The sequence below is a fragment of the Coffea arabica genome, chromosome 11e (assembly GCF_036785885.1).
Source record: "Coffea arabica cultivar ET-39 chromosome 11e, Coffea Arabica ET-39 HiFi, whole genome shotgun sequence".
NCBI lineage: Eukaryota > Viridiplantae > Streptophyta > Magnoliopsida > Gentianales > Rubiaceae > Coffea > Coffea arabica.
The window spans coordinates 38,525,345-38,542,200 of record NC_092331.1 but is presented as its reverse complement, the minus strand read 5'-3'; positions in this window follow the sequence as shown (position 1 = coordinate 38,542,200).

Genomic DNA, 16,856 nt, shown 5'->3' with positions numbered 1-16,856 from the left:
AATTTTTTTTTTTACCTTGTGTTTGTTTCTTGATACTTTGAAAACCCTAAAAATCATCCTCTTGAATCTTGAAGTGCAGCTACCTTATTTGCTTGAATTGGCAAGTTAGAAAAACAAAAAAATGGAAGAAAGAAGGGAAAAAAAAAAGCAGCCTTGCCTTGAATGGTTTCCAAATCTTGATTGAAATCTTGATTGGTTTCCAAATCTTGATTGATATCTTGATTGATTGCCAAATCTTGATTGATTTTCAAATATTGGGTGACTTCCAAATTCTAGCCAAGTACAATTGGGTGAAGATATTCTCGACAAATGGAGCATGTGCAATGGTTCGTGTTCATAATCAAGTTGAGTTGGCGACATGGTTCTTAGATTGCATTTATCAAGACATTCTCCGAGTTACTCCTTTGTAAGTATGCACTCGAATTGAGGACAAATCGTCTTTCAAGAGGAGGGGAATGATGAGAACATGAAGATTTGGATTCCCTTCAAATTCAAGGAAATTCAATTGATGGTTGATGGTGCAATCGGGTTCAAGAATCATTGAAGATTTGTCATGCTTGTTTCTTGTTATTTATTTAAGTAAGTTTCCAGCAATACTTGTTAGTTAGTCTTGAGTTATTAAGGGAAATAAAGGCTAAGGTCATGTTGACCATAGTTAAGCCAATTGAGTCAGTTAGTTTCTTATTCTAATTGAATTATAGTTTTAGGAAAGTAGTTAATTGCTTCCAAATTTATTTAGGAAGTTGTGTCAAGTCAAATAAGGAAGTTTGTATTATTTCCAATTTAGATTAGGGTTTTGAATCTTGTAAGGCTATAAATAGCCAACTTTATTTAACTATTCAGACACATGATATTGAAGATGAATTATTAAAAAAAAGAGTTGTCTCCTTTTATGGAGTTCCTTGATGGAACTTGAGTTTCTTCTTGAACAGTATCAAGTATTTAGCTTGGATACTTGTGGTGTTCAAGGCAAGATGATCACATCATCTTGTTCTTTCAAGCCAATAACCAATCCACTAGGTTTTTAGAGACGGGTTCTCTTTAGGTCTAGCAAGGTAGTTATTGTTCCATAACAAATAACCAATCCACTAGGTTTTGAGAGAAGGGTTCTCTTTAGGTCTAGCATGGTAGTTATTGTTCCATAGCCTAATCAAGATAGATTCTTCCGTTGCCTGATCGATTCGATTTCTTCTCGAGTGGTGCTTGGAGAATCGGGTTCTCATCACCCAAAATCCAGAATACAAGTTCGTCGCATATCCTCGATGGTTTGAATTGTTCGCTCCAACTGTCCATCTGTTTGGGGGTGATAAGTGGTACTAAGGTTGCGTTTGGTCCCCAAGTTCTCTTGAAACATTTGCCAAAACCTCGATACAAAACGAGGATCTCGATCTGAAACTATACTCACTGGGACCCCATGTAACCTCACAATTTTATCCATGTACAACCGAGCCAACTTATCCATAGAATACTTCATATTCACAGGTAAGAAATGAGCCGATTTGGTTAACCGATCAACGATCACCCAAACGGCATCATGTCCTTTTTGAGTCTTTGGTAATCCAGAGACAAAATCCATCGTAATATTTTCCCACTTCCATTCGGGTATCTCAAGAGGTTGTAACAGTCCAGAGGGTTTTTGGTGTTCAGCCTTGACTTGCTGGCAAATCAGACAGGTTTGTATATATTGAGCAATCTCTCTCTTCATCTTATCCCACCAATACAACCGTCGCAAGTCCTGATACATCTTATTACTACCAGGATGGATCGTGTATTTCGATCGATGGGTTTCATCTAAAATCTCCCTCTTCAAGGTTTCATCATTAGGCACCACTACCCGATTCCGATACTTCAAAATTCCTTCAGGACTTATACTGAAATCAGGCAGTTCTCTTTTTCCATCTTATTCCTCCACTTCTGCAACATGGGATCCTCAGTCTGGGCCTCTTTGATTCTGTCTAATATAGTGGATGTTACCCGAATATTTCCAAAAGTTACTTTTTGGCGTCCCAATCTAGGGTTCTACTCACTAACTGCTCCTAACATCTCCCACTCTTAGACCATCAACCCCGCTACTTGAGCCTTCTGGCTTAGGGCGTCAGCTACTACATTAGCTTTACCCGGATGGTAGTTGATCGTGCAGTCATAATCTTCTAAGAGTTCCATCCACCGGCGTTGCCTCATATTCAACTCCTTTTGGAAAAAGAGGTACTTAAGGCTCTTATGGTCTGAATAAACCTCAAAGGTAACCCCGTATAGATAGTGTCTCCACTTTTTCAGAGCAAAGACCACTGCAGCTAGCTCCAAGTCATGGGTGGGATAGTTTTGCTCATGGGTTTTCAATTTCCTAGAGGCAAAAGCAATCACGTTCTTGTTTTGCATCAACACACACCCCAATCCTTCCCTCGAAGCATCAATATAGACAGTGAAACCGTCCTTCCCATTAGGCAACGCCAGAATAGGAGCCATGGTTAACCTTCGCTTCAATTCCTGAAAATTGGCTTCACACCTAGTATCTCACACAAAACGACCATTTTTCTTCGTCAGGTCGGTTAAAGGGCCGGCCAGTTTGGAAAAGTCCTTAATAAAGTGTCTATAGTACCCAGCCAACCCTAAGAAACTACGAATCTCAGTGGAGTTTTCTGGCCTCTTCCATTCAGCCACTGCCTCTACTTTCGCTGGGTCTACCGTGATACCTTCTTTTGAAATCACATGCCCCAAAAAAGAGATTTTCTCCAGTCAAAATTCACACTTACTAAATTTAGCATACAGCTGGTGATCTCTTAGGGTTTGTAAAACTAACTTCAAATGCTGCTCATGTTCCTCACGGGTTTTTGAATAGTCCAAAATGTCATCAATAAACACTACAACAAATCGGTCCAGGTAGGGTTTGAAAACCCGATGCATCAAATTCATAAAGGCGGCAGGGGCATTGGTCAACCCAAAGGGCATGACCGCAAACTCAAAATGCCCGTATCTAGAATTGAAGGCAGTCTTTGGTACATCTTCCTTTTTGATTAGCAACTGATAATACCCCTGTCGGAGATCTGACTTTGAAAGGACCACTGCACCTTGCAACTGGTCAAACAGTTCATCGATATGGGATAGTGGGTATTTATTCTTAATGGTCATATTGTTTAATCCCCGATAGTCGATACACAATCTCAAAGTTCCATCCTTCTTCCTAACAAATAGCACAGGTGCCCCCCCCAAGGAGATCCACTCTCACGAATAAACCCACGCTCCAACAGGTCTTGCAACTGCAACTTCAACTCCTTGAGTTCAGCAGGTGCCATTCGATAGGGGGTCTTAGAGATAGGTGACGTCCCCGGTAATAGGTCAATCTTAAATTCTATCTCTCTCTCCGGAGGTAAAGTTACTAATTTATCAGGATATACATTTGGATATTCACTCACTACAGACACATCTTCAACCCTCAACTTATCAGTGGGAGTCTTTCTAAGAAAAGCTAGGAACCCTTGTGCCCCTCTATTCAGTAGTTTCCTAGCCCGAATACCCGAAATCAATGCGGATGAGACTAAACTACCCCTTACATCTAGCCTTAAGGTCGCCTCTCCCGATATACGAAATTCCACTACTTTCCTCTTACAGTCAAGTTGTGCATCGTATTTAGCTAACCAGTCCATACCCAATATAACGTCGTACCCTTTTATAGCTAAACTTATCAGATTCCCCAAAAGCTTCCTCTCTCCTACCCAAATTTCACAATTAGCATACATCATACCAGTAATCAAACGTTGATCCCCCGTAGGGGTACTAACTTCTAAGTCATAAGGCAAGCTAACAGGTTTTATATCAATTCCGCACATAAAATCAGGGTTAACAAAGGAATGGGTAGCACCGGGGTCTATCAAAATCCTGGCTAGAGGCTGGAAAACAAGGATCGTACCTTCCACGACCCCAGATGAATCAGGGACTTGATGTTGCTCAAGGGAGTATACCCGAGCTGGCACCTTCGGCTTTGTCCCTTCCATCTTGGACTGCCTCGAGTTGGCCTTCGACGATTGGGTGGTTACTCTTGCCTCCCGAGGTAACACCAAGCAGTTGGCTATTTGATGCTCCGCACTCCCACAGCGTAAGCATCTTCTTTCTTTCCTCCAACAGTTGTCCTCAGTGTGGTTTGGTTTCCCATAAAATTCACAAGGTCCACGAGAATCCGAGGCCGAACTTCCCTGTGAGGCACTTCTCGGTGGGCCCCGTCTATTTTGACCACCCCTTGGCGGAGTCCCTCGTGCCATTCCCGGTAGCCTTCCTCCTCCGGCTCCCCTTCCAAATTTGGGAGGGGTACTTTTATCCCCTTGAGTCGAACTACTCACAGAGAATCCCCGTTATTTCACCTGGAAGTTCCTAACTTGAAGCCTTGCATTTTCAACTCGCAAAGCTTTCTCCACGGCTTCACTAAAGGTATTGATCTGGGCTACCGCCAGATCCTTTTGAATTTTCACATTTAGCCCCTGAATAAAACGCCGAACTCTCATTTGCTCTGTCAAAAAAAGTTCAGGGGCGAACTTGGATAAGCGCATAAACTGGCTCTCATACTCAGCCACCGTTTGAGTCCCCTGACAGAGCCTAATGAATTCGTCCTCCTTCTTTTCCTGGACTAAAGGGGGAAAGTATTTCGCGTTGAAGTCCCTTATGAAGTTCACCCATGTTCTTGGTGTTTGCTCCCGGTCCCACTTCATTCGTATCACGTTCCATCAAGAACGGGCGGCCCCTTCCAACTGGAAGACAGCGAAAGTAACCTGTCTTTCCTCTGAATAGTGTAGGGCGGCAAAAATGTCTATCATTTTCTCCAACCACCTTTCGGCCACGTCCAGATCTGGCCCTCCCAGAAATTTTGGTGGAGAGAACTTTTGAAATCTCTTGAGGGCCCGATCTTCACCCTCTACTGGATTGCCAGGGTTCCCAGGTTGCTGGATAGGATGTTGGCCCTGGTTTTGCACTACGTGGGCTAACAAGTCAGTCATTTGCTGCATAGCACCAGCTATTTGGACATTAGGATTAACCTTAGGTTCAGGGTTTGGTTCAGATGTGGTGTCCCTAGTACCCCCGTCAGTCGTGGGTTGCCTAACTCTATGCCCATGGCCTCGTCCACTACGAGTGTCCTCCATTGATCTAAGTCAATCTAAGGTTGAGGCACAAAGATAATATTAAAGGGGCATATAAACATAGTCATATAAGCATGAACAAATAACCAAAAGTAAACACCACATAAGGCATGTATACACATAGAGCATTTATACATAGAACACATAACTGTTTCAAACAGTCATACAAGAGCAGTCAAGCAAGTATATACAAAAGTAATCCCATGAAGCTAAAAGAGGGTCTTCCAAAATACAATGTACAACCTTGGTCCCAAAAGTGCAATACAACTAACCAAAAGCTTGTCCTAGATGTCCCTCACACGAGATCAAAACATGGCCCAAAGAACTCTAACCTAGTTCTCAACTGAGCCAACTGGAGCTCCGTCACCCAGAACTCCCCCTAGCACATTGGCGCCAATCACTCCCTGGAAAAATAAATTAGGGTTTTATCATGAAACGGAAAAATGAAAATTGAAACGGAAAGTGAATAGCGACTGCCAGGTCACAATCCGCCGGGACCCAATCGAACACAAGTAACTTCATATAATCCTTGAAATGGACATATACAAACCAAATATAACACATGAACATGAGTACACGCTTTTATAAACCACATTCGTATATTTACAAATCAAAAGGAAACATTGAATCCAAGTACAATTAGGGTTTCCAACCACTGAAGAGCTATACAAAATATCTAAACTAGCTCAACTCATTCTTCAAAAAAATCAAAAGTCCAAAAAGATGGTTCCCTGTACGGAAAACAAAATTAACGGAATGAGCTTTCGCCCAATGAGGTACCATCACGCAAATATACGAGGATCACATAAACACAAGAATATTCAATTCAAATATGTTCATCAAGTGAGCAAAATCAACACCACACAACTATAGAGAATAAAAGGATACGGACGGCTCTCAAGAGCCATTTTTCTCTTTTGCCATACTTGATCTTATCTCATTGACTCTCCGTCAATGTATAAAGGATAATCATAACCGTAGACTCCTCTTTACTCCGATTTTCCGTCCACCACACATTCCCCTTACCGGGCCCGAACACCAAACAGTACAGAATTGGTAATACTCGATTATACCGGAACCAAGGGTCTCATACCCAAAGATCCCAAAATAGTCCCCATGGCTTGTCAATTTCCCTCGACCAAGCCCTTGCTGACTTGAGTCAATTGACTACCAGTGGGGTTGAGCTCAGAGTTAACGGTAAAGGTCGTTGGATATACGTCCAAACGACACCAAATCCAGTACAATCAAGAGAATTTCAAGTGATACAGTAAACGATCAAGTAAGCCATAGAGTATGAAAGTGGTAAAGTACACCCTCGTTTCACCTAGCATAAACAATAATCACAAGTAATCCAATCACAGATTCCAAGTTCAATAAAGCCACGGAATAACAAACATGTGAGTAGTACACCCACCAAGTCAAACAAAGCAATTTCACAAGTTTTCGCCCGACGTAAGCCTCGGAACACCGGCACGCCCTATAACAATCAAGAAAGCATAATTGAGATTCGGACACGAGTTGAATACCTCTTAAATGAACTATTAAGGCAAAAACCAAATATAGCTTGGAAATGGAAAATACATAACTTTTAGGGCTAAAAGTAGAAACAAATCCCAAAACCTATCATTTCTATCTAACCTTAACCTAAACTCACAAGAATCCAATATCCTCAACATTTGGACAGCATTTCCCCTAAAATTTCAGATTTTCCATCCTCCAAACAACCATTAAAATACATCCAAAACAACCACAAGCACACAAACAATTCCTAGGCCATTCAACACACTTCATTAGGGTCACAATACCCCTCAATCATAGCCAATTAGAAGCTCAACAACAAACCATAGAAAAGCCCCAATTAGAAACCCTAAATCTGAAATTTTCCGCACAAGTTGAAATTTTCCGCAAATAACCGTAATTAACACTCAAGGGATCCATTTAACACAATTTAGATCCATCAATTCAAGGCCAACCATAACCATCATATGAAAATAGAAAAATCCCCAAAAAAATCAGAAATTTTGCTAACTCCACTTTAATCCATGAAATCTTCCATAAAGTAACCTAGTTAGCTACCATAAATCACCAATTTATCATGATTAGGAACAAAGAATGAGTTTCCAAGCAAAATACCTTAACTCCTCAAGAAAGGTAGTAGCTTAGGGGTTTCTCCTGCAAAACAACTCCACCAAGACCTTCAATCTCCCTTAGCAAGTCACTTTGGTGGACAAATTCAAGATTTAATCGGTTGGATTTCAAGATTTAGGCAAGAATGGAAGATGAAAGGTTGAAGCTTTCTTTTCTTTTCTCTCAAGGAGTGGTTTGGCCAAGCGGTTGAAATGAAGATGGTTTCTTGGTCAAAATTGAAGTTTTTAGTAAAGTAAGAAAGTTAGGCAAGTCCAACTTTGACTAGGTAGTGACACTTGGCACTTTGTTGTTGCTTGAAGTTATTTTCTTGTCTCCCCATGGTTAATCCATCTAGGTAACCTCTAATTATCTCCTAACACCTAATAATTAAATCCCTTTATGCCAAAGTTAACCTAACTGGCCGAATTTCTCTCACTTAATGCACTAGCAGGTCCCACGTCCAATATACACTCCTAATTTCTCATGAACTAATTTATACTAGAAAAATGATTTAAAAACTATATTTACTGATAAAATATTGATAAAAGTAATATAATAAAGAAAATAAAAAAACGGGTGCACAGGAATAACATAATGCCTAAAATAAATTTTTTTTTCTAGGTTCTCACAGTTGTTCATTTTTCCTATGGGTTCGACCCTAATTACTCTATATTCACTCACAACTCATATACTTGCGGAGAATCACATATGGGTAGTTTAGGATATTATAAATTTAAAATTTGATTATGGATTGAGCTTTATTATTGTATGTATACATCGCATACGTCGAAATCCAATGCAAAAAAAGTTCCACAAATTTGGCTAAGTGTCATTTATTCTGTAGAAGCAAAACACAATTTTGTCTAAATGTTCAAACTCTCTCGCTATCACTCTCACAAACCACATCTGCCACAATTTCACTCCGACTCTCACTCTCCTAGAACACCTCTACCTCACTCTCAATCTCTCTGTGATTGAAGACCAGTGAACTACCATAGCTCTCCGACATTGAAGACCAAGTATTTCTCCATGTATCTGCAACAAAGGTTGGTTCCCTCTCATATTTCTCCCTAAAATAATACTCTCTCCGACCCATATATTTAGTCATATTTGGAGATATGTGCTTTTTATGCATATTACATTCCACCAAGAAGTTTTTTGTTTTGTTCCACTTTTACCCTTAATCATGTGTTGGTCAAAATTGTGAGAACCCGAAACTTTTCTTATTTTCTAGCCATTATGTTAATTCCATGCATACATGTTCTATACTTTCCTTTATTATATTAATTTTTTTTATCTATTTTTATAAGGGAATTAAGTTTTCAAGACATTTTTCTGGAATAAGTTAGTTCATGTGATATGAGTAGCGTACATTGGACGTGTGACCCGCTAGTGCGGTAAGTGCGATAATTTTTGACAACTAAGTGGAGTTCTGTGTTAAGGGATATTATTTTACCAGGTGTTAGGAGATAACAAGAGGTTAGCTAGGTAATTAACCATTGGTAAGGAAGAGGATAGGTAATTATAACGGTTGGGTGGTTAGTAGATTAATGAGGTATAATTAAGCTTGTGGATTACATTAAGTTGTTAATTAAGAGTTAATTGCAAAGATTAGAAGTTATTGGGGCCATAGTGTGAGGATTAGCAAAGTAAGTTACTAGTAACCTTAGAGCTTCTAGGATTTTCCTAAGCTCAATTTTGATTGGTGGAGAAAAAGTATCTTTGACTTTGGCTTAAATATCTAAGTTGTTAGTAAATGAAAGGAAAACAAACAAAGCCCAAAATTAAGAGGAAAAAGAGAGAGGGAGGCCATGAGCTTCTTGGAGAGAACAAGAGAAAAGCTTCAATTTTGGGTTCTTAATTTCTTACTCAATCTTGCAAACTAACCAATAGATTCACCAAATAATCCATAGAAGTTGCTTAGGAAGGTGGATTGCTATCTTGGAGTAGAGTGTTTTGGTGGTTCAAGCTTCCTAGGGGTTGTTGTGCTTCTCCAATTCTAGGCAAAGTTGGTATTAGTTCATGGTTGTGCTACTTATTGGTTTACAAGTGAAAGTTATGGCTTGTTTAGGTAGATTTCATTATTTTAATAGTGGTTATAGTAAATTCCAGCTTTATAGTGTAATTTTCAGCTTTGGTTGTGGAATGGATGGTTGTTCTTGGTGTTCATGTGTAGTAATGCTTATGCTTAGTTTATGGAAGTAAATTCATGGTTAAACCTTGTTAGTTTGTAGCATATAACATTCGGTCAGCATGAGGGGTTTGGATTAGGGTTTTGGTTGATGAACTTATACGTATTCTTGTGTTAGTGATGAAGCTGCCCTGCTTCTAGCCTATTTAATTCGTCCATGTTTGAGGCTGAATCAGGCCTAAGCCAAAACATGAAAGTTGTAGGGAATGGAGTTATATAGCTTCCTGTAACATTTCAACTCAATCGGATCACTGTAGCATGTGAATTGATTGAATTACCCTTGACTGCCAAATGCACTGTTTCGCGGGCAGTTTTGAGATTTCACATTTTGGCTTCATTTTTCACCTTGATCCGTATCAAATCAACTTTTGGTCAAAACATGAAAATTTTAGTTCTATGTTTCAGCTTTCCAATGCATCTGAAAACGACTCAATCGGACTTTTGTAGCCTGAGTTATTATAATTTGAATCCAGTGCTGACAACCAGACTGACAATGAAATTCTAGTTCTGTAATCAACAAATTCGACCTGGATCAACTGTGAACTTGTGACGCACCCACTTCTCCCTAAGGCGAACCAAAGGGTATCAGCGGGACGCCTGCCTAGCTCTCACCAGGACTCGGTACAATTCAAATCCAAACTTAAAGATAATACCCGATAATACAAGTCCAAGTAGAGAAAGGTCACTTCCTTAAATAAACTTTCAAGTCTTACATCACAAGTTCTCAAAAATACATCAATATTCCCAAAATATACAGTCATTATCATTCGATTAGCCAATTACATCCCATGATTCTAACCAAAAGCGATCAAGTCGTCTTTTCTCCCCAACTTGCAATCCGACCCTGTTAAGGAAAACAAAGCTAATGGGGTGAGCGGATGCTCGTGAGGCCAAGAAAACATGCAAAATACACAGTTCAGGTAGTGATAGCATTTAAGCAAGAATTAAAGTTGTAGCATTCAAGCAAATTCAAAATTTTCAATTAAACACATTCAATGAGGGTACAGGAGCTCTCAAGAGCTAATTTTTACTTGCTTTGCCAAAGTTCAATCCAATATCTCCTAGTGATGACACTCCGTCACCCAGGTAGGTAATTAAGTCCGTAGAACTTCACTTACTCCATTTATGGTTCTGAGTAGACATGAGAGATACCTCCCACCCGAATCGGTGTGATACATGCTATCGCCCAGGGAATCGATTATACGTTTATGGTTCTGAGTCGACATGAGAGGTACCTCCCACCCGAATCGGTGTGGTGCATACTATCGCTCAATGGTCGATGAGATATCACTCCAATCGACTTATACTTTGTTTATAGTTCTAACTTGACATGAAAGGTATCTCCCACCCAAATCGGTGTGATACATACTATCGCTCAGGAAACCGATTACAATTGTTTATGGTACTCAGTCGACAAGAGAGGTTACCTCCCATCCGAATCGGTGTGGTACATGCTATCGCTCAGAAAATTGATTATTTGTTTAGGGTTTTGAGTCGACATGAGAGGTACCTCCCACCCAAATTGGTGTGGTACATACTATCGCTCAGGGAACCGATTGTAGCACTGAGACGGTATGAGAGGCACCTCCCACCCAGATTGGTATGGTACATGCATCCATTCAGGGATTACGAGTTAGACACATTTATGAACAATTACTGATCATATGTCTTCCGGTAACAAGTATCGCATAATTAAAAGAAAAAGAGAACGAGGGCGTCCCCATGAGTATACACATAAGTCGAGGAGGTTCACTCCACTCGACTTCACAACACAAATATGGTTTACGATAGCAACACTTCACTTAATTCACATAGCAATTCACTTCACACAATTCGAATATCAATTCACATAGCACAATTCAATTGTAGCATCACTTAAGGGAGAGCGAGTGCGGTAAAGTATACACTCGTCTCAACAATTTCATAATACTCAATTAACAATTTAAAGCATTTATCAAGAATTCATGCACTTGACACTCACCAATCAAAAATAAGGGAGTAGTGCTCAAATCAAGTGTTTAGGCGTCGGCTGTGAGGTCCTCTTGAAGGTCCCCTTGAGTGCCTGAGCTAATAATAATTTACTATCACACACTATCACTTATAAGCCCCTCGTTAACAAGGAGGGTTGTACACTTGTATAATCTAAGAAAATGTCGTGAAAGAGAGCCTTAATTACTCGTAAATCAAGGTTCAAAAGTGGGGTTTAATAACACAAGGAAAAACTGATTTCCTTCATGAAATCAAGTGTAAAACGGTCAATCAATATCGAAGGGTAGTGAAGAGTTTCTAAATCTCATTTCCCAACAAGTTGGAAAAATTCAGTTTTAAGTGTCAACTTTGAAAATCATCTCTTGCACTCAGTAGGTCCAAAATTGAAAAACTTGGTACCGTTAGAAACTAGTTTCAAATTACTAAAAGTCCCTAGAAGACACTTTTCCAGAATTTTAAACGGAAGACATTCAAATTTCTGCTTAAGGTGGCTGACTTGAACTCACAAGACAGTTTCAGTCTTAGTTTTTGGTAAACTTTAGAAATTCGGCGAAATTCACAGAACGTGAACTAGCCTCCGAAATTTGTAACACAATAAGAAGTCCAGTCCAGGTTTCAAACACAATAAACGGAACAAAAATCAGAGTTTTGAGCGTCAAGATATAGCAACTCAAAATTGGTCAAAAATAAGGACTGTTCGGTCCATTTTCCAGATTTGGAAGAACAAATTTGGCATCTCATGTGTATATCAAAACAGTCTTAGAATGACACCAAAATTGGTACAATTCAAATTTCATATGAGGACTACTCCTATATCAAATTTCATTTGAAAATTCGCCCGGGAAGGTAGTTAACAAAACTACCAAAGTTCAAGAAATTTCGAAGACAAATCTGTCTTCTTGTTTTCTCTCCCTTTTCAAACACTTTACCCAATGAAATCAACTCCAATCTGACTCATTTGTGAAACCAAGACCCAAGAAACATTTAATATATATTTGGTAGGTGATTGACACCAAAAGTTTCAGAACAACATGTCCCAAGTCAAACTAGGCCATTCGGCTAGCAAAATTAGGGTTTTTCAGCTTTGGTACAGTTCGGGAATTGGGCTATATCTCACTCAATACAACTTGAATTTGAGCGTGGTTGGTGGCGTTAGAAACTAGATTCAAAATTATACATTTCATCAGAGAAATCATTTTGAAATTCAGTTCGCAAATGAGAGAAAACATAGCCACAAGTTGCAGCTTCTACCTTTCTCTTGGATGGGCTAACAGAACAGGGCAGCTGATTTTGATCAATCACTACAGATGACTCAGTTCGAATCAGAAGGTGTATTATACACTGTTAGAAAACTACGGATGTCTAGTTTTGAATGCCACTGACGGCACTCAATTCTGACGTCCGGACAGAGAAATATGTTCGTTCAAAGAACACTGCCGGAGGACCACTGTTACACGAATTTCCAGATTTGTTCTTGCCAAAATTCAATTTTTATCCAACCAATTCAAATAATTTTTGGTAGAAACTTTCTACACACACTATATAACATATCTACATCAGTTTCAAGATCATTTGAGCATCAAAAATTTGAACCAAAGCTTTGAGAAAAACAGGGCAGATGTCGGCCAAGCTTCCTATGCAATTTCCTTTGGTTTTCCTTTCACTTTTCCAACAAATCTCATCTTGTTTATCACATAACTATCACAAACAACACTCATCATCATCATATCAGTCCTATACCATCAAGGTGGGATTTCATAGAGCCCACTCCAACCATTTAAATCCAAACAACAACAATAACAATGAAGCTACAAGCTTCCTAGCAAAGATCAACCCACTAAAGCCAAGGTTAGATGGTTGGATGATTACCTCCTACTCCTTTGAGTGAAATCAGAAATTTTGCACCTCCAAGACCCAAGAAAAATCATGAGAAAGATGTCCTCCACCAAGATTGAGTTGCTCTCCAAGTTGTTTAGGTGTTGTGTGAGGGATTTTGAAGTGAAAAGGTTGCAAAAAGGGAAGTGAAATGGGATAAACTTTGCTCTTCTTCCTTTGCTTGGAGGTTCAGCCAGCCCTTGAGGATGAAGAGAGAGAGAAAGGCTGATGAATAAGGCTTCTTGGGGAAGCTTAAGATTTTGTGGTTAGAATTTCTTCAAAAGTCAACTCTTAATAGTGCGCGCATGCGCTCGTTTTGTCCGTTTTCTCTCGGGTTTGTTTCACGTGTGCACTAAACCTCTAATGTACTTCCTTTAACATTATAATTATTCACTCTTAGTAGTTTAGAATAAATTTCTTAAATCTCCAATTAACCGCTCCGGCTCGATATACGTGAACTTCCAATTCAAGCGCGATAAAATGAAATCTAAAAGGAATTTTTGTAACGATAATATAAGTAACTAATACTAGAGTGAATAATCATAAAAATAACTATTTTAAGAATAAAACTTGAGTCCTCAAATCTCCAAGATCATTACACTCTCAGATCGAAAAACGTATTTTCGCTATTTCTCACTAAACGAGCTTCCAAAAATTAAATTTGCTAACGGAACGTTTTAAAAATATATGTAAGGCATAGTTCCATGTAAATGGTTTTAAAAGGTTTGAAATAAATTATTCGGAGAAAACGGGTGAATAAATATTTAAATAAGCCATTAAAATAATATAAAAGTAAGAATATAAAATCTGGGTCCTAACAGAACTGGGTTGACTTGTCTTCATGAAAGTTGTAACCTTTTGTCTTAGCTTCGAAATGGTATAAAGTGTACACCAATCCGATGAACGTAACTTCAGTTGTTACCAAAATGCCAAGAGACGTCAACCTGCTATTTAGCTTTTGTCCTTAAAACTTGGTTTCCGGTTACATTGTTCGACTTGTGTTGTAACTGGATGATTTTGAGCCTAGTTGAAGGGTTATTGTGCTAACATTGCATATGTGTGACTTTGGGCTGAATTGAGGAAAAATAATGAAGCCATAAATGGCTGGAAAATAGCTAAATACAAGGGGCATGCCGCCCAAATTTTCACTCAAGGACTAGACGTGTGTAATTGTGGTTCAAGTGAAGAGTTGAGGTTGAATTGAACTTGAATTATCTAGGTTATTCGAGTCCTCTTACGTAGAGGCATATAAGCTAGAATTCGATCGAAATTTGCACCCTTGAAAATGAAAGTAACGACTAAGAGAAATACGTTATCCTTGTCTTTTCGACTCAAATGGGAATTCCAAAGTTTTAATCGCTTCATTGCCAAAACTAAAACAAGCGCGCATGCGTTTCTTTGCCGTTTTTGCCATTTTGATCGTTTTGGTCTCTATGTCCATTGTGATAGTTGTTTGACTGATGGTTGACTATAATCTTCTGTCACAGGCAGTGACGAACCAGACGGAGTCGGTGGACCCGTATAAAGTGTCTTGATTTGCTTGCTAACTATTTTGAGTGAGTAATTGGGTTTGTTTATGTACTAAATTGTCATGTGCTTTGTATATATTAAATGGGTACTTAAGCAAGGGTGTACTTTATCTCACTCGACCTAAGCCCATTCTCTGCTCTTGGTTTAATATGTAAGAATACATGCCTTATGTTGAGCATCACCCTTGTGCTGTGTGCTGTAGGGGTGATTGTATGACTTGAGTATTTTGATGAGTACCTTGTTGAGAGGTATCCTTTGTGAGAGATTGGATATCTCAGGGCTTGGTTCTAGCCTGGTTCCAAGGGTAGACGAACTATTCGAGCCGGCGGGGGCTTGGTCGAAGTTAGTTCTATGCTAACCTTGGGATTTCGTTCTTTGTTAAAGTTAAGTGCTTTTGTTTTGCTCGAGCTACTGTATGCTATTGACTGGCCAGCGGGGGTTGATAAGGTGAACGGGGAAGTAAGTGGAGTCTACGGACTATGAGTATTTTAGTTGACGGAGTGTCAACAGGTGGTCAAGCGGGGAATTGAACTGGTTTTGAAGCCACTTGTATCCTACCGTTGTGATGTTATATTTTTGTTTATTGATGCGGAATATCTTGGTTTACATGTTTATTTGGATGTGATTTTACGTTTTACCCCCGATTATTCACTAAGCATATAGCTTACCCCATTCCATTTGTTTTCCTTAGCAGGGGCCGATGTGAGGAAAACTCGAGAAGGTGTATAGACTTTTGGTTTATAGAATAGTTGTTTTTGCCCTAATACTTGTTATAAGTTGACTGGTAAGATGTATATATATTTGTTGTGGTGGTTATAGTTAGTAGCTTCTCTAGGGTTTACTTTCTGGTACTAGTGGTGTGTATGGTTTGATGTAATAGTTTATACAACTTTTGAAGATGTAATAGTATAAATGGAACTCTCTTTTGCGTGAAGTCTATTTTTCCGTTTTAAGTATTGAGTCCTGGCGCAAGTTAGGCAGACGATCCGCTAAGCCCTTGGGTACGCCTCTGCGTACAGTGGGGTCATCACAAAAATAAAAAATAGAAATCAATCCTATCACATTTGTCTTTATGTATCATTATTGAATGGCATAGGAAAAATTTCTGAGTATAAAGTAGTTAGATTTTTTTTTTTGGAACTATCAAAAAAGGAACGTAAGACACTTTTAATGGGATGGAGAAAATATGTAAATATTTTTGCCCTCAGCTTGCTTTATTTTATTTTCTAAAAATTTCTACCTACATTCTTGTCAAATATTAAGTTTTTCATCCCCAAAAATTTAATTGCCCTAATTTTTAACTTAAGGGAAAAAATTTTGCCCAGTTATCATGATTCTCTTGGATTCATTGTATACTCTACCTCTTGGCCCACTTGGGAAGGACTTGCTGCTTCCCAACTATTTTTTGGTACAAAACCTAGCTACCGTTGGATTTGGCATGGGGAGAGTTGGGCCAAGATTCATCAACAAATGGAAAAGTTTGGTTTCTATCATTGGTAGTGTTAAATTTTGACCACACTTTTTGTTCCTCTCTTATTAGACAAACCCACCCAACAAACATAGAAAACATTAAATGAATTAGATCTATTTTGCCGCTAGTTTTTGGGATTGGTTTAATTCATCCAACAAGTTAATTGGGGCCTTTGCATGGGTACACAAAACTAGAACAGATGGGATGTTGTGTACGTGGTATGAACCTGACTTTTCTCCTCAAATTGAATCTAATAGAGTTGCTGAGTATGTATCATATGGAAGGGTTGTTCATGACTTGAAATCTCCTTTCGTTATTCATTTTTTTAGGCTTGAGAGTTGGTAGTGTATAGTTTTCTATGTATAGTTGTAGGACTGGTTTAAATTAATTGGAACTTTCTTTCGCATCTTTTGTAATGGCACATATTCTGTTTTATTTTTAGTGAATTGAAGTTATTATACCTAACATGGTCTTTGATGAAAATGTATTTTATTTTATTGGATTTCCATTGCTAGGTATTTGGCAAATTTAAGTGTTCATACATAGT